Below are 24,503 nucleotides of genomic sequence, written 5' to 3' on the forward strand. Positions count from 1 at the left end.
AGAATTGCCAAGTCCCATTTACAGCCAGCTGAGCCTCATACACTGAACAAGCAGAAAATGGCTTTGTTAGACATCTTTTTAAAAAGTCCATATACATTGGTTATCTGGCATGCTCTCACTGGACCACCACATTTAGTGTCAGCACCTGAGGATGTATCTATCAGTGAATTGCGGCCCTAATCTGTCCCTGCATACGTGGGGCAGAAGTGCGATGCAATGTGGCCACATTGTGTTCCTGAATATGTGGGAACTATACTGCGGCGTGGACACGATCTTTCTCACCATCTGCAGGGACAGTAGTGTGTTGTGGCCCCAATCTGTCCCAGCATTTAAGAGACAGTAATGCTTTAAAGCCAGAATGTGACCCACCATCTACTGGACCAGTAGCCTCAGCCGAAGTGAAATTCTTTGTGGTTCGGGATGTTGTTTGGAGTGCACCCAGAGATGACTTTCTTTACTCCATCCTTCCCTGACCCTGGCTTTTGACATCCGTCATCCTACACCATCACTGAATACTTACTGATCTGCCCGTTCCTGCCTTTGGTGCTCTTTCATTATTTAAAACCAAAGGTTGCAAATAACTTCGAATTTCTCAGGGTGTAAAATAACATTTATTTCATAGACCTAAAATATTAATTTCATGGTGTGAACTTTTCAACCAACACCCATACTTTTCTGTTGCGCACTCCACATGATTCCCACATTACTGCAGCAGTTAACCCCACAGGATCACAGTAAACTTGGGCTGGGGGTGGCACGCCTCTCTCCAGCCCCCGCTCCCTCTCCGGCCCCTCTCACCGTGCCATACAGAGCTGCCACCGTGTGGTGGGTGCCAGCTAAAGACCCGCTCACCAGGGCCAACTGGCTCGGGTTTCTTGTCCACAGACCACAGACCACAGTTTCACAGTTACAGGCCTTCACGGGGCACTATGCTGGCCCCTCTCGTCTGTGCGGCCTCCCGTTAGGCCTCTGCCTTGCTCCTTCAGCATGTACACAGAGCTGTGCATATACGGATTCTCCAGGCCACCACCACTGCGCGAGGCACGCCAACTGTTTGTGCCACCAGGACGAATCATTAATTGATTTGGTGCTGGAAAATTAAACGTACTCACCTACTGTTGGTGGCAGACACAGGGGGGCTTCGTCGGCGGGCTAGCCTAGGATAGAGTAATTAAATTATGGCCACCCCCAAAACTCCGGTCAAGAAGTGCGCAACTCTGCTCGCATTCACTCATGATCCTGCAAGCAGTCACCCACAGTTTTAATTGCGCGAGGCCCAGTGGTGCGCATGCAGGAATGATATCAGCCGCACCCAGAGAGGCACGCAGACGAGGCGGAGGAGGAGACAGTGCACCATTCTGCGCGCTGTGCACAGGCACCTCCTCCTCCACCTCCTCCTGAATTGTTTGGTTGCAGTTGCACACTGCACGGGTCAATCAGGCTTGCTGCTGCTGTTTTCAGAGAGCGGACTCGGTCGGTGTAGTATTATTGCTTGGAAGTCTGACTGACTGACTGACTGTCTGTCTGAGTCTCAGACAGTCAGACTGACTTCTCTCTCAAGTGAATCATGTGTCACATCAAGTCACTCACGGTCGGACTGAAAATCAGCCCCCCAGCCATAAAACCGGCCCCCTATCGGAAAACCGGCCCCCACCACACCCAGCCTACCGGGGATTGCCCGGTGCCCGAAAGCACCAGTCCGGCCCTGCATGCTGGCATAATCTTGGACGCCAAGGAGTCTCTTGGAGTGCTTCGTGCTATACTCAAAGGCCCCAGATCCTCTAGTTTTGTGATGGAAGCTGTCACCCTTATTCAGTCTCGCCACAGACTGCCTTAGCTGCCTGTTGCAGGTGCAGTGTGACCAATACTTTAAAGTAAACGTAGGCCTAGATTTATCAAGGGTTTTCATTGCCCTTGTGTCACGCAGGTTAGCACAAGGTAACACAAAGCCCTTATGTTTAGTATGCAGTGAGCTAAAAAACGGTGATGGATTAAAACCATGATCTCTTGACTTGGTAAGAGTATTCTGCATCATTCAGAAACTCTGTCCATCACCACCCCCCTTTTCCAAAATCGGTTTTATCCACACTATGTGTGGGAGGGTATACTCAGACGTGAGTCCCTTGCTCATTGCACCATCAGGATTCAAGCAAGCCGGGCCGAAGAAGGCTGTGATGCCAGAAACCGGTCCCCGGAAGCTTGTTTCCTTCCCAGTATAAGAATTGGCTTGGTAGTTTGGTTTGCCCTGTTCCCATCATGCACTGGGACAGGAACAGACTAATTTGCATATAGCCAGGTTCTGAGCTGGGATGGTGCAGTGAGCTAAAAAACGGTGATGGATTAAAACCATGATCTCTTGACTTGGTAAGAGTATTCTGCATCATTCAGAAACTCTGTCCATCACCACCCCCCTTTTCCAAAATCGGTTTTATCCACACTATGTGTGGGAGGGTATACTCAGACGTGAGTCCCTTGCTCATTGCACCATCAGGATTCAAGCAAGCCGGGCCGAAGAAGGCTGTGATGCCAGAAACCGGTCCCCGGAAGCTTGTTTCCTTCCCAGTATAAGAATTGGCTTGGTAGTTTGGTTTGCCCTGTTCCCATCATGCACTGGGACAAGAACAGACTAATTTGCATATAGCCAGGTTCTGAGCTGGGATGGTGCAGTGAGCTAAAAAACGGTGATGGATTAGAACCATGATCTCTTGACTTGGTAAGAGTATTCTGCATCATTCAGAAACTCTGTCCATCACCACCCCCCTTTTCCAAAATCGGTTTTATCCACACTATATGTGGGAGGGTATGCTCAGACGTGAGTCCCTTGCTCATTGCACCATCAGGATTCAAGCAAGCCGGGCCGAAGAAGGCTGTGATGCCAGAAATCGGTCCCCGGAAGCTTGTTTCCTTCCCAGTATAAGAATTGGCTTGGTAGTTTGGTTTGCCCTGTTCCCATCATGCACTGGGACAGGAACAGACTAATTTGCATATAGCCAGGTTCTGAGCTGGGATGGTGCAGTGAGCTAAAAAACGGTGATGGATTAAAACCATGATCTCTTGACTTGGTAAGAGTATTCTGCATCATTCAGAAACTCTGTCCATCACCACCCCCCTTTTCCAAAATCAAGTCCCATTTACAGCCAGCTGAGCCTCATACACTGAACAAGCAGAAAATGGCTTTGTTAGACATCTTTTTAAAAAGTCCATATACATTGGTTATCTGGCATGCTCTCACTGGACCACCACATTTAGTGTCAGCACCTGAGGATGTATCTATCAGTGAATTGCGGCCCTAATCTGTCCCTGCATACGTGGGGCAGAAGTGCGATGCAATGTGGCCACATTGTGTTCCTGAATATGTGGGAACTATACTGCGGCGTGGACACGATCTTTCTCACCATCTGCAGGGACAGTAGTGTGTTGTGGCCCCAATCTGTCCCAGAATTTAAGAGACAGTAATGCTTTAAAGCCAGAATGTGACCCACCATCTACTGGACCAGTAGCCTCAGCCGAAGTGAAATTCTTTGTGGTTCGGGATGTTGTTTGGAGTGCACCCAGAGATGACTTTCTTTACTCCATCCTTCCCTGACCCTGGCTTTTGACATCCGTCATCCTACACCATCACTGAATACTTACTGATCTGCCCGTTCCTGCCTTTGGTGCTCTTTCATTATTTAAAACCAAAGGTTGCAAATAACTTCGAATTTCTAAGGGTGTAAAATAACATTTATTTCATAGACCTAAAATATTAATTTCATGGTGTGAACTTTTCAACCAACACCCATACTTTTCTGTTGCGCACTCCACATGATTCCCACATTACTGCAGCAGTTAACCCCACAGGATCACAGTAAACTTGGGCTGGGGGTGGCACTCCTCTCTCCAGCCCCCGCTCCCTCTCCGGCCCCTCTCACCGTGACATACAGAGCTGCCACCGTGTGGTGGGTGCCAGCTAAAGACCCGCTCACCAGGGCCCACTCGCTCGGGTTTCTTGTCCACAGACCACAGACCACAGTTTCACAGTTACAGGCCTTCACGGGGCACTATGCTGGCCCCTCTCGTCTGTGCGGCCTCCCGTTAGGCCTCTGCCTTGCTCCTTCAGCATGTACACAGAGCTGTGCATATACGGATTCTCCAGGCCACCACCACTGCGCGAGGCACGCCAACTGTTTGTGCCACCAGGACGAATCATTAATTGATTTGGTGCTGGAAAATTAAACGTACTCACCTACTGTTGGTGGCAGACACAGGGGGGCTTCGTCGGCGGGCTAGCCTAGGATAGAGTAATTAAATTATGGCCGCCCCCAAAACTCCGGTCAAGAAGTGCGCAACTCTGCTCGTCTTCATTCATGATCCTGCAAGCAGTCACCCACAGTTTTAATTGCGCGAGGCCCAGTGGTGCGCATGCAGGAATGATATCAGCCGCACCCAGAGAGGCACGCAGACGAGGCGGAGGAGGAGACAGTGCACCATTCTGCGCGCTGCGCACAGGCACCTCCTCCTCCACCTCCTCCTGAATTGTTTGGTTGCACTTGCACACTGCAAGGGTCAATCAGGCTTGCTGCTGCTGTTTTCAGAGAGCGGACTCGGTCGGTGTAGTATTATTGCTTGGAAGTCTGACTGACTGACTGACTGTCTGTCTGAGTCTCAGACAGTCAGACTGACTTCTCTCTCAAGTGAATCATGTGTCACATCAAGTCACTCACGGTCGGACTGAAAATCGCCCCCCCAGCCATAAAACCGGCCCCCTATCGGAAAACCGGCCCCCACCTCACCCAGCCTACCGGGGATTGCCCGGTGCCCGAAAGCACCAGTCCGGCCCTGCATGCTGGCATAATCTTGGACGCCAAGGAGTCTCTTGGAGTGCTTCGTGCTATACTCCAAGGCCCCAGATCCTCTAGTTTTGTGATGGAAGCTGTCACCCTTATTCAGTCTCGCCACAGAGTGCCTTAGCTGCCTGTTGCAGGTGCAGTGTGACCAATACTTTAAAGTAAACGTAGGCCTAGATTTATCAAGGGTTTTCATTGCCCTTGTGTCACGCAGGTTAGCACAAGGTAACACAAAGCCCTTATGTTTAGTATGCCACGCAGATTCAGCTTGTGTGGTACTGCATGGCTTAGTAAATCTAGAGTCCACCTATGATTTGTGGTGCATTCCCAGATTTTCTGCGGGTTGTAAACCTGGGATCGCATCAAAATGCTACGCCTTGCCAGTTGAGGCTTAATGAGCAGAAATATCTTTATTTATCCTTGTTTCCTCTTCCTATGTGTGCTGCAGCGCACAAGGAAAGAGAAAATGCCTATAGAGATTGATTTAGTCCCTTCCTGCACATAAACAATCGGTGTACCTTCCTGCACAAAAATCCTGGCTGTAATACAGGTATCCTTGCACCGTGGCACAAGGAGGCCTGCATTGGCGCTTGGCAGCCACAAGTGCACCAGAGCAGAGAGAGAGAGCAGGAATGCAGCATACAATGGTAAGGTAACTGTGGCACATTCCTGCTCTCTCCATTTGACAGAGTGCAGCAAGTTATCTTGCTGCTTTGCATTGAGACAAATATTGATAAATCTGCCCCCCAAAGTGGACTTTGTTTCTTCACCTTGCACAGCATCTGCTGTCTTTCTTGACTTCAGTTTTCTGGTTCTGATCAATGGCTCTCTTTCTTAGTCTTGACTAGAGTATTGTAGTGTCACACTGTGTTTTTTGACTGGATTAGTATATTCTCCTACTGCCGATGACAGGGACCTGTTTTTGTTTTTCATGTTTCTATAGATTTTAACTTCTAGCTAGCCCTCAATAGGAACTCATGCTACACCCTTTATTCCTCATTGATTGCCTATGCAGCAGCTCTCATACGGCCACTTGCTTTATCTGCATATGCCCCTGACTCCCTGACATCTCCCACACTGCCTCCCGCTCTGCCAAAATACCTTGAAAATTCAAGGAAGCAACTAAAAAGCAATCAAAACAGTCAATATTAGTTTGTAAACATAAGTGATTGGTGATTAATATAATCTATCAATATGCTAAAGTGAGTTGTAAACTAATAATAAAACCCCATCAATCTGCCTCAGACACTTTTCTTGGGTAGTAAGAGTTTGATTAAGTTTAGGAAAATTTGATTTTGAGGGTGAAGCTGTCCTGGGCCCTAAAGTAAGTGTTGTTAATCTGAATGGATTCATGTAATGTAAGATATTATGACCAGCCCTAACTATAACAGCACTTTCACCTTTGTTTTTTCAGTGAAGTGCTGTGTTTTTTTAACGTAAAGTAAGACCTTATTGCCTTGCCTAACTATAATGTAACTTTAACTTTTGTTTCTGGGATTTTCAGTTTAAAAAAAATATATACCTACATGCCTCACTGAGCATACCTTTAGAATGTGTGCAGTATGAAGTTGGATGCAGCACAGTGGAGTTATATGTAGGACTTCCAAGAATAAAAAACAACATTTAAAAAACAAGAAAATCATTGCACTTAACCAGTTTTTGTTTTTAAACTTTAGCTAATTCATTATTAGAAGACTTACATATACCTCCACTTTACCTGTGCAATGGACTGGTTTCATGGAGCAGAACTTAAGTGAAGTTCACAGACATAGGCAACACAGGCACAGCAAGTGGTAGCAACACTGACAATTCTGAATCTGGTCCAATACTATTTGGTTGACTCAACAGGGGTATACCTGAATCAATACCCATTGACCTATTAGCATGGGAGAAAGGAACAGTGGCCTGTACTTAGAGGGCTTGCAACAAAGTATCTATCATACCTGATAGACAGTGTGTCTTCAAAGCATGTGTTCCGTGCAGCTGGTGGCATTGTCATGGTCAGAAGGACCAATCTCTCTTCTGACAATGTGGAGAGATTGACAATGATTAAAATCTACAAACAATTCTCTTCAACAAAATGCAGTGCTCCTCAAGACACAACTGTGGATGAGGACAACAACTGGCCTGACATCACATGTACTGCGAGTGATCATCCTCTGTATGAATCCCCTGAGTTTAAAGACAAACTCTACTTTCCTGACTAATCCATAACATAACAGCAGAACATATATGAATGCTTTATAATAATTTCCTGTCAGCAATGGAAGCCTTCATTTCATAAAAAGAGTAAGAAGATGGCTGCCGTCACTGCCCTTTGTTTTATTCACCCACTGGATTGCCAGTAAACATTTAAAAGACTGCCCTATGTTGTGTGTCACTTCCATTTTAAAGAGATGCACATTGACAAATTTACACCACACTTTGGAACAGGTAACTTTCACCAATGAATGATACCATATGTAGATGATTCATGTGATGGCTAGGAGGGTCTTGTATATTAAACTTAATATGTAATGTATAGGGGATCATTCTGAATCAATGCTTGCCTTTCATGTATCACTGGCATAGATTTCTACTTGAGTGTTCTTTCGTTAACTTAAGTCCATCATCTCTAGGTTCTTCTATGACCAGTCAGTTTACCTAGACTAAACCAATCCTCACATTCTTTTTATTGCTTTGTTCAACACAACAGGTCGATCTCTTTATGAGTGAAAACTTTAAGTATCATTGGCAACAACCAGAACAAGGACGAATTCCTATCCACTCCTAATAGATAAAAGAGGACTTAAAGAGGCCTACGCATCTGGACTGGAGAGAGGTTTGCCAATTAGGAAAATGCAGATTTGTGACTTAAGTGGCAACCTCAAAGTGCTTGTGGTCTGGTGGATATGTAATGGACCCAGATAAATGTTGCTATTGTTTGAGTGATCAACCAGGTACATGCAGGTAATTTGTCTGGAATTGGTATGAGATTAGTTCTTAGTTGATGGCACACCATAGTGTCAGCATATCCTATGTCATTTGGTTCCTTATCCACCATGTTTACATTGACTCTCCAATATTGACGTATTTTGACATTCTAGAGGCCTTGACGTGGGCAAGAAGGCTCCATTGGGGCTCCCGCTCTCTGGCTCATCCCTCCACCTAAAACAGCTGTTTGAATATGCTGTCTGAACTGTCACCTTCCTTCCACAATGGATGTGATGTTAGATGCTGCTCATGGACATGTTGTGTTTGTCTAGCTCTCACATTTTCATAGTTCCTTCTACCCATCCATTCATGAAATGAATCCTCTCCCCAAGATTGTGTGATTTGTTGAGGTGTGCTAATTTCAACCATCAACAGATCTTACACTTGGCTGGGCAGATGTGTTTAAACAATATCAACTGTTATAGAATAAGGTTATCAAAATGTGTACATCCACCCATGCCAGGTCACCTATTCCACACAAGAAAGTCAGCTCATAGTGCAGAGGCTTAACGGCAATCTTTGGCCAATGATCGGTAGTGAGTACTTTTTTCTACAGTCTATGCCCAACGGATTCTTCTGAAGTATCCTTCTCCTAAGACCTGACTCCTGAGACTTGAGGGCTTCATTATACTTACTGTAGTAAATAACTCAACACTATGTTGCTAGTTGTTTTATCATGGTGGTTTCAGTCATGGATTTTCCATTCACTCTGTTTTCTTTTAGTCTAGTTTCCTGATACATAATCAGAATCCTTTGGCCAATTAAACTCAACAGCATCATCTGAAAAAAGAAGAAACTTGCTTTTCTTGTGATGACTTCCCTATTAGCCTTGGGCCACCACCAGTATTAAGAAGGTCTCTTTGAAAACCCTGTATTAAGGCATGGGCCAATTGGGAGAGGCAGACACAGACACATCTACTCAGGTGAGAAACGGGTTGTTATTTGCTATACGGTAAAAAACACTTTTATTTAGTCTTTACTAGTTTCAGAGGGTAGGGCAAGAGCAGTAAGTGCTATACAACTATTACTGATATTGATGGGAGGATGAATACTGCTCAGCCTGATCAAACCAATAAAAGGTGGAAGGGTTGGGTATGGTCATAGTCAGTTATCCAACACTGGTTTCAAGGAGAGTGTACCGGAGGACATAAAGTAAGTAAGTAACCTATTTAACCTACAAATGGGGGTGGGGTCGCACACTACTCACACACCGGCGGTGTCGCCCCTAAGGACTCTGGTCAATGTAGTAAAGTGTTCGCGATGCATCATCTTTCGATCTTCTGCTATCTTCGCTGTCTTCGCCATCCCTGGACACGTGTTTCGGGGTATCACCGGTGTGTGAGTAGTGTGCGACCCCACCCCCATTTGTAATTTTAAAGCTCCCGTGAGCAGTGGGCTGACAAGCCTGGGATCCCGCACCTACGCGCCTGAGTGGTACTATACCTGGCAGATATTGGCAGCCATCGGCAACCCCAGTACACGGCCTATCCCTGCTGACGAGGGGTGATACCCCGAAACACGTGTCCAGGGATGGCGATGACAGCGAAGATAGCAGAAGATCGAAAGATGATGCATCGCGAACACTTTACTACATTGACCAGAGTCCTTAGGGGCGACACCGCCGGTGTGTGAGTAGTGTGCGACCCCACCCCCATTTGTAACTTTAAAGCTCCCGTGAGCAGTGGGCTGACGAGCCTGGGATCCCGCACCTACGCACCTGAGTGGTACTATACCTGGCAAATATTGGCAGCCATCGGCAACCCCAGTACACGGCCTATCCCTGCTGACGAGGGGTGATACCCCGAAACACGTGTCCAGGGATGGCGAAGACAGCGAAGATAGCAGAAGATCGAAAGATGATGCATCTCAAACACTTTACAACATTGACCAGAGTCCTTAGGGGCGACATCGCCGGTGTGTGAGTAGTGTGCGACCCCACCCGCATTTGTAACTTTAAAGCTCCCGTGAGCAGTGGGCTGACGAGCCTGGGATCCCGCACCTACGCGCCTGAGTGGTACTATACCTGGCAGATATTGGCAGCCATCGGCAACCCCAGTACACAGCCTATCCTTGCTGACGAGGGGTGATACCCCGAAACACGTGTCCAGGGATGGCGAAGACAGCGAACATAGCAGAAGATCGAAAGATGATGCATCGCGAACACTTTACTACATTGACGAGAGTCCTTAGGGGCGACACCGCCGGTGTGTGAGTAGTGTGCGACCCCACCCCCATTTGTAACTTTAAAGCTCCCGTGAGCAGTGGGCTGACGAGCCTGGGATCCCGCACCTACGCGCCTGAGTGGTACTATACCTGGCAGATATTGGCAGCCATCGGCAACCCCAGTACACGGCCTATCCCTGCTGACGAGGGGTGATACCCCGAAACACGTGTCCAGGGATGGCGAAGACAGCGAAGATAGCAGAAGATCGAAAGATGATGGATCGCGAACACTTTACTACATTGACCAGAGTCCTTAGGGGCGAGACCGCCGGTGTGTGAGTAGTGTGCGACCCCTCCCCCATTTGTAACTTTAAAGCTCCCGTGAGCAGTGGGCTGACGAGCCTCGGATCCCACACCTACGCCCCTGAGTGGTACTATACCTGGCAGATATTGGCAGCCATCGGCAACCCCAGTACACGGCCTATCCCTGCTAACGAGGGGTGATACCCGAAACACGTGTCCAGGGATGGCGAAGACAGCGAAGATAGCAGAAGATCGAAAGATGATGCATCGCAAACACTTTACTACATTGACCAGAGTCCCTAGGGGCGACACCGCCGGTGTGTGAGTAGTGTGCGACCCCACCCCCATTTGTAACCTATTTAACCTACTTCACAATACATGGCATGGGGGACCAGGTAAGGAAAGACTAAAAACAGGAGATGGCTAAGGGGTAAGACACAGTGGGACAACTGCTTTGTGAAGGTAGAGTGCGAAGGATAACTTCTGTCCTGTTGATTTGTTGGTGCTGCTACACTCACCATTAATGCAAAGACAGATATTCAAGAAAAAAAATGCTCATATATGGTAACACAAAGATATAGACTCTTACCCTTACCTCACACAGCAAGCACACCCCTCACCCTATAAAAAAGCAACAACCCCATCATGTTTCTGAGATGCCCTCTCATCCTCACCTCCTGCTACATGCCCATCTCCTCACCCTAAACCCATGAATACATTCACAAAACCATGCCTCCAACTGTCCTTCCCACCCTCACCTCCCATAACAGTTGCACTCTCTCCATATAAAGCGTGGGCCTCCACAGTCTCTAAACTCCTCATCAGTTGCTGGAGGGGGGCATCAATGGTTATTGGGATATGACTGGGTACCACAGCTACCTGCAGTGGTGGGCAACCCCACTGCAGTGGGCAAAATGAGGCAGCAGCAGTAGCTGCCTCCGTCTCATCTTCCTCAAGTACCATCAGAAGGTAGTACTGCACCACAATTGAAGCCAAGCAGCTGTCTCACATTGGGGACTCCAGGTAGGTTCTCTGCCAGGAGCAGCTAGATGATACAAAGAACACAAAAAAGAGCATACATTGTAGTTCTGAATGCAATCTCTGGTTTATATAGTTGTACAGTAGCACAACATGCTGGTCTCCAACTCACATTGGATTTTTTAATGTGATTCTTTGCATGGGTCAAGGTTTTTTTCCTATACACACTTTACATAATGTTGTAGCAGTGTGTGCAATGAAATAATCCATAACCACCACCATAATCAAAATCTGATTTTTTTCTAAAAAAGATGTAAAGTTAAAATGATTTTATGTAGTGACACTTGAAATGCACAGTTCATGTGTGTTAAAAATGAATGAACTGCCAAATATAAAAATATTATGCCATTGACGAATTGGGCAGATTAATTATATGATGCATAATTTGCTTGACTATATAAATTGCAATATTAATGGAACCATTCTGGCATGGCAGCATGTTTTGGACAGATAATGGCATATCATCATAAATTCTAATGGCCAGCTATTTTCCTACATCTTCCTGGGTCCATCCCTGAGCTCAGACTGAGCTCCATACTAAAACTTGAACCCAAAGTACTAGTCAACAGTTCCTTTTTTTTCTGGTCTTTGTCTCAACTAAGTGTATGATAAGGGAAATTATAATCAGGGCCACTGGAATTATGTGATTCTGTGGTCACAGTGATTTCTGTCTAAATATGAATTTGCCACATTTGCCACATATTCCATCATCTCCTGCATAACCTATTATTTTTAACCAAAAAATATTTATCTCAAGAATATCAAAAGTAACACAAAATGCTACAATATATGCTGCCATGCAATGTAAGGTCTTTTACAAAGGTTGACTGGTCACTTCTTGATACTTATTTCTGTATCTGGGTGTTGACTGTTGAACTCATAGCAAGGAGGTGATACCTTTGTCCACACAGTGCAAACATGTGTTAAAATGACAAACTATTGAAGTAATACTGTCAAGAAATGTGACACATTACTCAGCATCATTTGCTTTTTCCTGTTGCATATTTTAGCCAACACTGCTACATAATTTGGTCTAACCCTGCCACATAATTGCAGTGGCACTGTTTAAAATAAAACATCAGGACTTGGACTATGTTTAGCTTTGGCTATTGGCAGGTTGGCTATCTTTATACTAGTAGGCTTAGTTGCATGATTAAGGTAGACGATGGAACAGTAAAAGAAAACATGACAAACAGTTACTTAGGCAGAAACTGTGGGAGAAATGTGGTACATGCTGAGATGGGATTGTAATTTGTGGGCTTGCTGGGAATGAATAGGAAAGTGTGTTAGATATAAGAGGATGTTGGGCACGATATCGTTTCTTCTACCGTTTCAATGATAGAGAGCATGACACAGAAACTTAGGAAGCTGTATAATTTATAAAAGGACTATTGACTAAGATTTAAAGAGATGAGGAATACCTTATCAAATGCAGTAGTTGTCATTGAGAAAGGAACGTGACTCACTACTCATTACAGCAGCCACTTGTTCTCCTCCACAGGATTGCTCATGCCCTCTACAGCAGGAGCTTGGAGTACTTTAGAGCTAGCCCTGATGAAATTTAAATTACTCTGGCATAATTGTCGTAATTTAGTTTGGGGAATATTTTATTATACTTGTTCTGCAAAATGTGTGAAAAGACTCCATTAAGCTACTTTGTGTAATTACATGCAATTAGTGGAAAAGTTTTATCTTGAAAGCGCAGAAGCAACTGGACGTGAGCAGCTGTTGTTCAAGGTGTTTTTTTTTCTGCACAATTTTTTTTAGCGCAAGTCGCATCCTTGGATCCCAATTCAGAACATAGGCAACATTATGATGCTCATAATTAGATATCTGTAACCACCACATTGTTTTACACAAGTTACAGAAAACTCACTAACAATAAGTCTTCTATCCAAAGTATCAATTTGGAAGGTTTACTTGACATTTAAAAAAGCAAGTAGGAAACCACTCAATGTTATAAAAAAAAAAGGTTTTCATAATGGAGGGTTGTTGCTTTGAAAGGATCGGAAAAACAACTAAAGGGTAGAAGGGAATCGAAAGAACATATGATATTGGATGCCTACCATGCTTCACTGTCATGACATCATGGAGCTTCGTATGACATCATATTGGGGTCCATGCTAACCATCTGTGTTTCTGTACTATTCATTGTTTGCTCAAAAAGCTTTCTGTTAACCTACATTTGTGAATACCTAGGCTTGCATTCCTGTTTATGTTATCCACAATCATCTGTTAACATAGCGCAAGATATGTAAAAGAGGCCAAGTGAAAGCTTACTAAAAAAGAAGGGGAAGAATGCTACAGACAGAAGGGAGTCAGATTTGGAAACTCAGGGAATATAAAAGAAAACACAAGAAGGCAGGTATGCAAAATTAAAGCGGATACTAAAGTAAACAGGTGGAAGATGTAAGCAGCGGAAAATATAGATGACCAAAATTATTACTAATAAGAATTACTAAACAGGACTTACACGCAGCTCCAGCAGGTATGACTGGTGTGGAGACAGAGGCTGTGTCGTCGCATGGGCACAGGGGATGGCGGTGGGCTGTCAGAAAGGAAGAAATGTAAAGGGGCGGCTGAATGGTACTTATTAGTACTCCTTACTCTTTCATAGGCAAACAAGTACTGTCAAACAAATTCACTTCCTGACTAAGAAATTGATTACTTTCACCTTAAAAATCTATTAGATCCCTGTCTTAGACAGAGTTCCCTACAAAATCTATTGATCCTCCACTCACTTCATATAGTTTTGATATATTTCCACTCTGAAAGCTATATGCAAAACCATTCTTCCTTCATGTACTGTACTGCACTGAGATGGAGGGGAGGTATGTACAAGTGGTGTGAGGGAAAGTTGTCTGTCACTATAGCAAAGTGAGGAGGGGGAAGAAACCTACAGACAGGAGGAAGCCAGCTTCAGAAACAGGAAATATAGAAAATATGAGCAACTGTGCGGTATAATGAGCATTAAAGTAGATCATTGGAAGTTGTGGAAATAGAAAGTACAAAATGCCATAATTCATACTTAATGGGAATAGATAAAAGTAAGAAATAAAAAACATGATTTACTAGCAGGAAAGACTTCTTCCAAGGCTGCGGCACCTCCTCCAGTGCCATCGCCCTAGGTGTCAGCAGTTCTACTGGTGGTGGCCTTTCCCCATTTGGACTGTTTGATTTTCCTGAAAAAAGAAAAGTTAAACAGGACAATGATTAGAAGTGCTCAGTACAAAAGCGCAATTTACAGGCATAATATTGTACTGTCAGACATATCAATCATATTTCTCCCTTCAACCTAGCCTAAAAATAGGTCTGTGTCCTACACATTATTTGCTTCCTACACATGATATTGCTACTCCCCTTGCTTCGCACATTTTTGCAGTTAAAGGGCAAAGCCATTCTCTCTTCATGTACTGCACCTCATGCAGTTGAACACCATATTAGTGACATAAAACTAATAGTGGAATGCAAACACCCCTGATATCATACTATTATAATTGACATCTTTAAATCAGCTTAAGCAAGCCCCTGTATCACCATAGCATAAAATCCGGGAAATATGATCCACTCGATCTCCAGCGCAGATCCTGCCCAATCCTCCAGTCCTACACCCTTCCTGTCAAGTTGGCAACATGCCCCACTACTCTTTGAACCTCAAGCATTGCCCAAAGTATATAGAAAACCATAACGTATTACATGACTGCTCTATTGAAGCAAAGAAAATGGATTTAGGCACTCTTTGATGTAAAAAGTGCATTTATTTATGTGAGTGGCTCACACCAACATTACAACACCACAATTACACCAGTAGACTGCGAACATGATATGACACACATAAATAAAAATACTTTTTGCACCAGACGGCATATGTGTCTATAGTCTTTGTTGCAAAGGAATGGTCAAATAAATTGCAGTTTTTAAAAATTATTTCCGAAAAGCAGGCACCGGCAACAAGGAAACCAGAAAGGTATTTTTATTTGGCAGAAATAGATACTGGACGACGTGTTTCGGTGGACGCAGTCACCTTGATCACATAGTGTGGCCGCCAATTTCTGGCACTTATATACTACTTAGGGCTACTCAGCTGAGAGTAAACACTGAAAACATACTGTGCAGTAACTACTGTGTGCAACAAAAAACACAATTCTTAATATATACAAACAATGCATAATTAATTCAGCTGTTCACTGTGTTAAGAATATAATAAACAAAATCTCAAACAAATATGTAAACATATTCACTGAAAAAAACAAAGTGTATAGGAACATTATAGTTAGGGCGAAATTTTACTTGCACAAAACCAGAGAAATTCGTCAGTTATAGTTACCTCAGCTAACTATAAATTATGCCCCTGAAATGCACTGCTCATGACCTCACATATTACATCACTCATGACATGATCAGTGACATCACTGATGACATCTCAAATGACATCACAAATGACATCACTGATGACATCGCCCAGTGAGTACAAGTGTTTTCTAAGAGTTAATGAGTTTTAAACATATATAATAAGCTACTACAAAAGCTAAAAGAGTATGCTATGGACTAATAATGAATGTTACTACTTCTAACATATAATATGTGAGTGGCTGCATACCTGTGTGTATTTGTGCATTAGTGGGTGTCTGAGTGGCTGTATGGGTGAATAAGTAGGTACATGAGTAGCTGTTTGGGTGAGTGAGCAGCTATGTGAGTGGCTTTATTGGTGAGTGAGTGGGTGTCTGAGCAGTTGTATGGGTGTGTGCATTGGTGTGTGAGTGGTTTTGTGGGTATATGAGTGGTTTTATGGGTGTGTGCATAGGTGTGTTAGTGGTGTTGTGGTTGTGTGAGTGGCTGTATGAGTCAATGTCTGATTAGCTGTACAGGTGAATAAGTGGATAAGTGAGTAGCTGTATGTGTGAGTGAGTGGCTTTGAAAGTAGCTGTATGGGTGTGTAAGTGGTTGTATGTATGAGTGAGTGGAAACATGAGTGGCTGTATGGACATGTGATAGGGTGTGTGAGTTGCTGTATAAATGAGTGAGTAGGTGTGTTAGTGGCTGTATGGCTGATTGACTGGTTGTATGAGTAGCTGTTTGGGTGTATAAGTGGCTGTGTGATTGGATGTATGAGTTTGAGTGAATATGTGTATGAGAGGCTGTATCAGTGAGTGAGTGGGTGTATAAGTGGCTGTATGGGTAAGTGGTTGTGTGAGTAGCTGTATGGGAGAGGATGTGGGTGAAGGAGTGGGTCTATGGATGAGTGAGATTGTGTGTAAGTAGTTGTATGGGTATGTGAGTCAGTAAAATTGAACCTAACTATAACATCCCTGCAATCTTTGTTTTTTTCAGTGAATTTCTAAGGATTTTTTATTCTCTTTCCTAACTATAAAATCCCTGCAACCTTTGTTTTTTCAGTCATCTTCTAAGGTTTTTAAATTCGATTTCCTAACTATAACGTCCCTGTATTCTTATTTTTTTGTGAATTTCAAAGGTTTTTTATTTTTTTACCTAATTGTAACCTGCAACCTGGGCGAAGCACTACGCTACGCTTGCATGGTTTGCAAAGTTTGCGCTACTTCACACTACACAAATTGCACATAGCAAAGTGCAAATACGCGTAGTTTAGTGCAGCGGTCATTTTGTGCCTGCTCCCGGTCCTTTACGGCAAGTTGACGACCACGGGCGAGCAAAATGACATCCTGGCGAGACTTTTTCCATGTTTGCGATCAGCAACATCAAGTTGCCGATTGCGAGCGTGGAAAATAAACCTCCCGGCGAGATTCTCAACGCGGTAGGTCAGGTATCTCATTGCGAGTGGTCGCGTATGCTCGTGACCACTTGTGATGAGAAACTATCAGTCCGCGTTGAGAAAGCTTCCGCTCAAGTAGAGATCTACTCAAGCGGCAGAAAAGGACCGCTTGCACTGTGCAAGATGTGGTTTGCACTGAGTGCACAGTGCGGACAAGCATCCAGCACTGTGCAATCAATGCGAACAGCATTTCTCACAGTGCACTACACTGTTCTCGTAGCTACTCGTAGCTCACGTAGTGGGAAGTGCATTTCGCGTAGCTACGTTCAGTGCTACTACGTGAACTATGTCCAGGGTTACTGTATATGTCTGTGATAGGGTGTGTAAGTTGCTGTATAGGTCTATGACTGGCTGTGTGAGTGGTTTTGTGGGTGATTAATTGGTTGTATAGGTGTCAGTGGGTATATGGGCAGTTGTTATAGAGTGTGAGTGGGTGTGTGAGTGGTTCTGTGTATGATATCATCAATGAGGGCATCAGTAATGCCATTTGAAATGTGATAAGTGGTGTCACTGATCATGTGATAAGTGATGTAATATGTGAAATCATAAGCAGTGTATTACGGGGGTAAGTTATAGTTAGCTGAGTTAACTATAAATACTGAATTTCTCTGGTTTTGTATGAGTGAAATTTGAGCCTAACTATAACCTCCCTGCAAACTTTGTTTTTTTTCAGTAAATTTCAAAGATTTTTAAAATTCTATTTCCTAACTATAATGTCCCTGTAACCTTTGGATTTTTTTTGTGAATTTTGGAAGGTTTTTTATTTTATCTCCTAACTATAACCTGTTACCTTTGACAGTGTCTGTGTGACTGGCCGTATAGGTCAGTGAGAGAGTGTGTTAGTTGTTGTATAGGTTGGTGACTGGGTTTGTGAGTGGTTTTTTGGGTGTGACTGGTTGTATGAGGTAGTGAGTGGGTATGTGAGTGGGTGTATGGGTCTGTGAGTAGTAGCATGAGTGTATGAGTGGGTCTGTGAGTTAGTGTGAGATTATTTGTGAGTATCTGAGTATGTGTGTGTGTGTGTCTCTCAGTGTGTCTGTGAGTGAGTGCATGTGTGCTTGAATGGATCTTTGAGTGGGTGCATGAGTGTCTGAGTATGTCTGCAAGTGGGTGTGTGAGTCTCTGAATAGGTCTGTAAGTGGGTACGTGAGTTTATGAGTGGGTCTGGCAGTGGGTGTACAGACAAAAAGGAGGGAGAAACACAGAAGAAGGTCCTCATGCCAGCTTCACCCTGTGACTTTCCTCCTCTCCACATTACCCGCAGACACCTACCCTCTGTTGCAATTGATTTTCTGCTTCCTCTGCTAATTTTTTGCTAATTTTTCTGCCTCTTCTCTGATTGCTCCTGCCCTCTATTTGGTGTCTTTCTGCTCATTCTGCCTGTTACTTTGCTTCTCTCTGCTTGCACCTGACCTTTTGTACGCCTCTTGCTGCTTGTTTCTGCCCTATATTCAGCATCTTGCTTCTTGTTTCTGACCTCTATTTTTCCTCTTGCTGCTCATTTCTGATCTCTATTTTCCCTCTTTGTGCTAATTTCTAACTGCTATACTACCTCTTGCTGCTTGGTTTCTGACCCACATATTTCTTCTTTCTGCTCGTTTCTGACCTTTATTTTGTCTCTTCCTACTTGCTTCTTTTCTTTACTCTGCCTCTTTCTGCTTTGTTCTGACTGGTATTTTGTTTTTACAACTTGTTTCTGACATTTGTTCTGCCTCTTGCTTCTCGCTGCTGACCTTAATTTTGCCTCTTTCTGCTCATTGCTGACCTTTATTCTGCCTCCTTCTGCTCATTTCTGACCTTTATTCTACCTATATTTTTTCGTTAGTGACCTTTATTCTTCCTTTTTCCACTCATTGCTGACCCTTATTGTGCCTTTATCTTTTTGTTACTGACCTTTATTCTGCCTCTTTCTGCTCAACTCTAACCTTTATTCTGCCTCTACCTGCTCTTTTCTGATCTTTATTTTGCAATTTTAGCTCCTTTGGGTGCCCTGGAGCCCACCCAGAGCACCCAGTGAGTACTGGTGAGGACCACAGGGGTAGCCTCAATGCCCCTGTGGTCTCTGGGATTGTGTCCACACGCAGTGAGCTCCCTGAAATATCACTTCCTGCTTGTGGGAGCAATGTTTTCCTCTATTTCCCTGAATGCATTTTTGCATGCAAGGAATCAGATGAAACCTCTGCTTTCTGCAAGAATGTGTAGTTGTGTTTGCTTCTGCAGCTCCCAACAAGCAAAAGCAAACAGCTAAGTCCCGAAGGTGGGCATCTCAGGAGGTAACAGGAGCCAGGCTTGGGGGGTGGTGGCCCCAAGGGCCATAAATGGCTCCACAAGGGTGCCCCTGTAGAACTTAGACCCGAGGAGGTGGCTGCCACCGTGGGCCACGACAGAGCCCCTACATTCATTTCTTTCAGCACAGGGGGGGTGGCGGGCACCCGATGCTGCAGGGGGGCTGCAAGGGCCCACCTGCTTACATTAGAAGCAGTGCTCTGGGTAGGTGGAGATCCCCAGGGCTGCAAGGTATGGAGCACAGGCCCTCCTGCATTCATTGAATTACTTTTGCAGCAGGGGAGGTGATGGTACCTAAGGCGCGGGCGGGCAGAGTGGGCATTTTTTAAGGGACATGTAGGACATAAAAAGTAGTGCCCCTGGGAGCGTAATTAAAAAGAAGTGAGTGGGCCCAGACATGTTTGTTTTCTGCAAATTCACAATATCACGATTTCACTGTATTTTGTTGTTTTTTATATGCTTTTTTGCCTGTTGGGTCTATCTATCTATTTATCTATCTATCTATCTATCTATCTATCTATCTATCTATCTATCTATCTATCTATCTATCTATCTATATATATATATATATATATATATATATATATATATATTTGTTCCACACGGAGACGTCTTGAGAAATGACAAAGAAAGATCTCTAGCGGCACACCTAAGCACGAGTCAAATAAAGATTTATTGTCTCACAAAACAAGCAGTACGATGCATTTCGGTGAAGCCTTTGTCAAGTACAAGACCTGTGCCCTACTTCCCATAGAAATACGGGTCATAGTTCATAGACAATGAGGAAACACTACGGAATCGCAAGCACATATGAAAAACAGATGCAAATTCATTCTGTTACTAAACAAAACAGCTTCAGACAATTGATGTTGCGACAGATTGAATTTGGGAATTGTTTGTTTGGATTTACCACTCGTAGTATTGGTTGCGGGTTTGTCTGAAGCCCAGAGTGTATTGATTCCAGGACCATCCCCTCCACGGGCCTCATGGACACCGGGGTTGACCGGAGCCCCTCCTGTCCTGTCCTAAAAAAGACTGTCTGGACGTCGATGGTTGCTGGTCATAGATTGGTCTATGAGTATCAGGTGCCTGGTCACTGTCAGTATCAGAATTTGTATCTGAAAAGGTTGCCCTCTTTCGTTGATACTTAATCGGTCCTTGGTTAGGGCCCTGAGGCTGATAAAAGTCTTTATGGAAATAGGGATAAGTTCTCTCCTTTTTATACCTGCGTATATCTTTATGGAGTTTGTCAGTTTTTTTGTGCGAAATGAACTCTTCAAAGTCTTTTATTGTCAAAGCAACTTTATCTAAAAGAGCTTTCGCATTCGTGATGTTGCTATCTGTGTTGATTTTATTTTCCAATGTCTCAATTTCTTTAGGTAATAACTTAATATGCTTTAGTGCCGTTTCTATGCTGAGCACCATCTATGTGCGCGAGCATTTATTTGCAGCAAAACTGAAACCTATTTTGAACCCATCATCCTCTATAAAGATGATCGGAATGTTCTTGATTTGTAAACCCATTGGTTTGATGTTAGAATTAAGACAGTCAGTCAAGAACTTTGCATGGAGTTCAGTTCTCTCTAATTTGTTTTGTAATCTTTCTAGGTGGTTTAAGTCAGATTTATGTGGTAAATGTCCTATAGGGCCTCTATTACCCAAAAGAGAGGGACCTGCTGCAATTCTTAGCACATATTCGTCCGTATATGATAAAGTCTCGGCTTCAGACATAGATTACCAAGAAGCCCGAGAAGAAAATCAACTTGAGAATCCTGATTTATCTACAAAACAACCACTGGTTCAGAAAGTGTCCTTTTTTTTAAATGGTGTAAATCCATTCAGTAGCTGCGTAGAAATGCAAAAATAATAATTTCAATATCTAGCGACGGGGTGGAATTGCGACCCCTCCCGAGCACAAGGTTCACTGTGATTGGCTGTCAAAATTACAAACCAGAAAGTGTTGGCAGCTATCTTGTGGTAGAACCGAGTCCCAAGAAAACATGGAAACAAAGGTGAAAAAGAAGAAAAGGAGGCAGGGTAGAAATACCCTGAATGCCTAGGCCTGCTTAGGGGGTCCCACAATGACCCGTGGGCCCAAAAAAGCATTTTTTAAATTAATTTTGGCAGAATTCATGCTGGGGCCGCGAATCCGGCCGAAATTCTTTTAAAAAATGAAGCACGGGCTCCCACTCTTCACTTAAATGTAGCCCCCAGGTGGGCCAGGTCCCAGGGACATTGCCCAATTCCTAATATCAAATTTGCAGGGGGCTGCGGGGGGGCCCCCCGCAGCCCCGGGGACCGCCACCTCCAGGGGCTTTGTTAATAAAACTATGCGGGAGGGGATGTTGCCCTCCCACAACCCCGAGGACCGCCGCCCCTAGGGCTTAATTTTTAATATGTGGGAGCCTCCAAGGCCCCACCAAGCCCAGGGGACCACAACCCCCCGGGTCTATGCAAATGATACTACGAGGGGTGGCACTTGGCCCTCCTGCAGCCCCCGGGACCGCCACCCCCTGGTGGTCCCCAGGTAAGTCCCCTTAAATCCTAAGGGTCCCTTGGGTCCAAGTAGCCTACCTGGTACCTCTAGTAAGCACCACAGAGCTGCATTGCAGAGAGGAGTAAAAAGGGACATAACCTTGGACCACCTCTCTGCAACACAACTCCGTGGCGCTTACTGGAGGTACCTGGTGGGCTAGTTGGCCCCCAGGGACCCTCAGGATTCAAGGGGAATTAATCCCCCAACTTAAAACCTGCCTGGGGCGCGTTTGCACAGTGGTGAAGGGAGTGGGAGGGCCTAATGTGACATGGGTGTACTTAACCAATAACTTCACCAAAACCCAAGCACTTATAAATTCACCATGCACTCTCCTTGCAGTACTCTAATCATCCAGTCAGTACCCATGCACTAATCCAATGACCCATGCGCTAACTCATGCACTGCTACAATACCCTGAGCACTACCCATGCAGTCCAGCCATCGCCTTGTCACTACCCATGCATTCCTCCAATCACCCAGCGAGCACCATGTACTTATCGAATCACTCCGCCAAAGCCCTAGCATTTATAAATTCACCATGCACTCTCCTTGCAGTACTCTAATCATCCAATCAGTACCCATGTACTCATGCAATGACCCAGGCACTAACACATGTATTGCTACAATCCCCTGAGCACTGCTGATGCAGTCCAGCCATCTCCTTGTCACTACACATGCACTCCTCTAATCACCCAGCCAGTTCCATGTCCTTATCCAATCACTGCACCAAAACACAAGCACTTATAAATTCACCATGCTCTCTCCTTTCAGTACTCTCATCATCCAGTCACTACCCATGTACTCATGCAATGACCCAGGCACTAACACATGCACTGCTACAATCCCCTGAGCAATACTGATGCAGTCCAGCAATCTCCTAGTCACTACCCATGCACACCTCCAATCACCCAGCCAGTTCCATGTACTTATCCAATCACTCTGCCAAAACCCAAGCACTTATAAATTCACCATGCACTCTCCTTGCAGTACTCTAATCATCTAGTCACTACCGATGTACTCATGCAATGACCCAGGCGGATGTATGACATTACAACGCATGCATTTACCACGCATGCTTTTACATCGCAGTTTTTACAACGCATACCATTACAACGCATAGCGCTTTGGGGTGCTGGATAGTGAATAGTTTAATTTACTATTCCAACTCCAGTCCCCATGGATAGTAGGGAAGGTGTTGGATAGTAAATTAAATCTATTCCCTATCCTAGAGCGCCCCCCAGCGCAATGCGTTGTAATGGTTTTCGTTGTAAAAGTTGCGATGTAAAAGCACTGCGTGGTAAAAGTTGCGTTGTAAAGGATGTTTCCCGACCCAGGCACAATCCCCTGAGCATTACTGATGCAGTCCAGCCATCTCCTTGACATTACCCATACACTCCTCCAATCACCCAGCCAGTTCCATGTACTTATCTAACCACTCCGCAAAAACACAAGCACTTATAAATTTACCATACACTCTCCTTGTAGTAGCAAAACTAACTATAATGGTCGAATTTTACTGGTTTTGTACGAGTGAAATGTCCAACTAACTATAACGTCCCTGAAACCCGTGGTTATATTTAGTTCAGCTAACTATAACTCATGCCCCGTAATGTACTGCTTATGACATCACATATTACATCATTCATGACATGGCCAGTGACATCAATGATGACATCACTGATGACATCTCAAATTCATCATCCAGTGACTGTGTGTTTCTGTCAAGTTTAAATATGTTTTTTATATATATATCGTGATCAAGGGAGCGTGACTCCCGAAACGCGTTGATGGGTGTAACAAGAATAAATAAAAGCCTGATTTAATGATATCCGCATACAAGTGCCAGGTGATTTCTTTGAAATGCAAAAGAAAATCCTATTTTGAATATATATATATATATATATATATATATATATATGAATGCTCCCAAATTGCCCACTAGGCAGGATTGCACACGAATAGGTGCCTCGATAACAGCGGGTAAAGGACCTCCATGTGCGCCAACAACTGCAGCTCCCCGGTACTGGATGAAAGCCTGACGCGTTTCTGAGCCGTGTTGCTCGTCTTCAGAGGCTCAGCCTGGGAAAGCGTTCTAGGGTTACACCCACAATTAGTAGTTAATCAATTTCCTGCCCCCAGATGGGCGTACTCAAATAAGCATAACGCTAATGGGTTGTGGGTAATGTAGTCCGTATCCCTGGTCCTTTGTGTAAAGTTTTATATTTAAAGCCCATGGATGGGCCTCAGCGAACAGGAAGTCCATTAATCCCTTGCCTCTGCTTCACTTTATGGACTCCGTACATCAGAGCCCATGGCCCCCGACTTTTAGAGGAGTGGTGCAACCCTCGCGGCTGGACTGCCGCGTGTAAATGAATGCTCCCAAATTGCCCACTAGGCAGGATTGCACACTAACAGGTGCCTCGATAACAGCGGGTAAAGGACCTCCATGCGCGCCAACAACTGCAGCTTCCCGGTACTGGATGAAAGCCTGACGCGTTTCTGAGCCGTGTTGCTCGTCTTCAGAGGCTCGACCTGGGAAAGCGTTCTAGGGATACACCCACAATTAGTAGTTAATCAACTTCCTGCC

This window comes from Lissotriton helveticus, chromosome 2_1, assembly GCF_964261635.1.
Source record: "Lissotriton helveticus chromosome 2_1, aLisHel1.1, whole genome shotgun sequence".
NCBI classification, from domain to species: domain Eukaryota; kingdom Metazoa; phylum Chordata; class Amphibia; order Caudata; family Salamandridae; genus Lissotriton; species Lissotriton helveticus.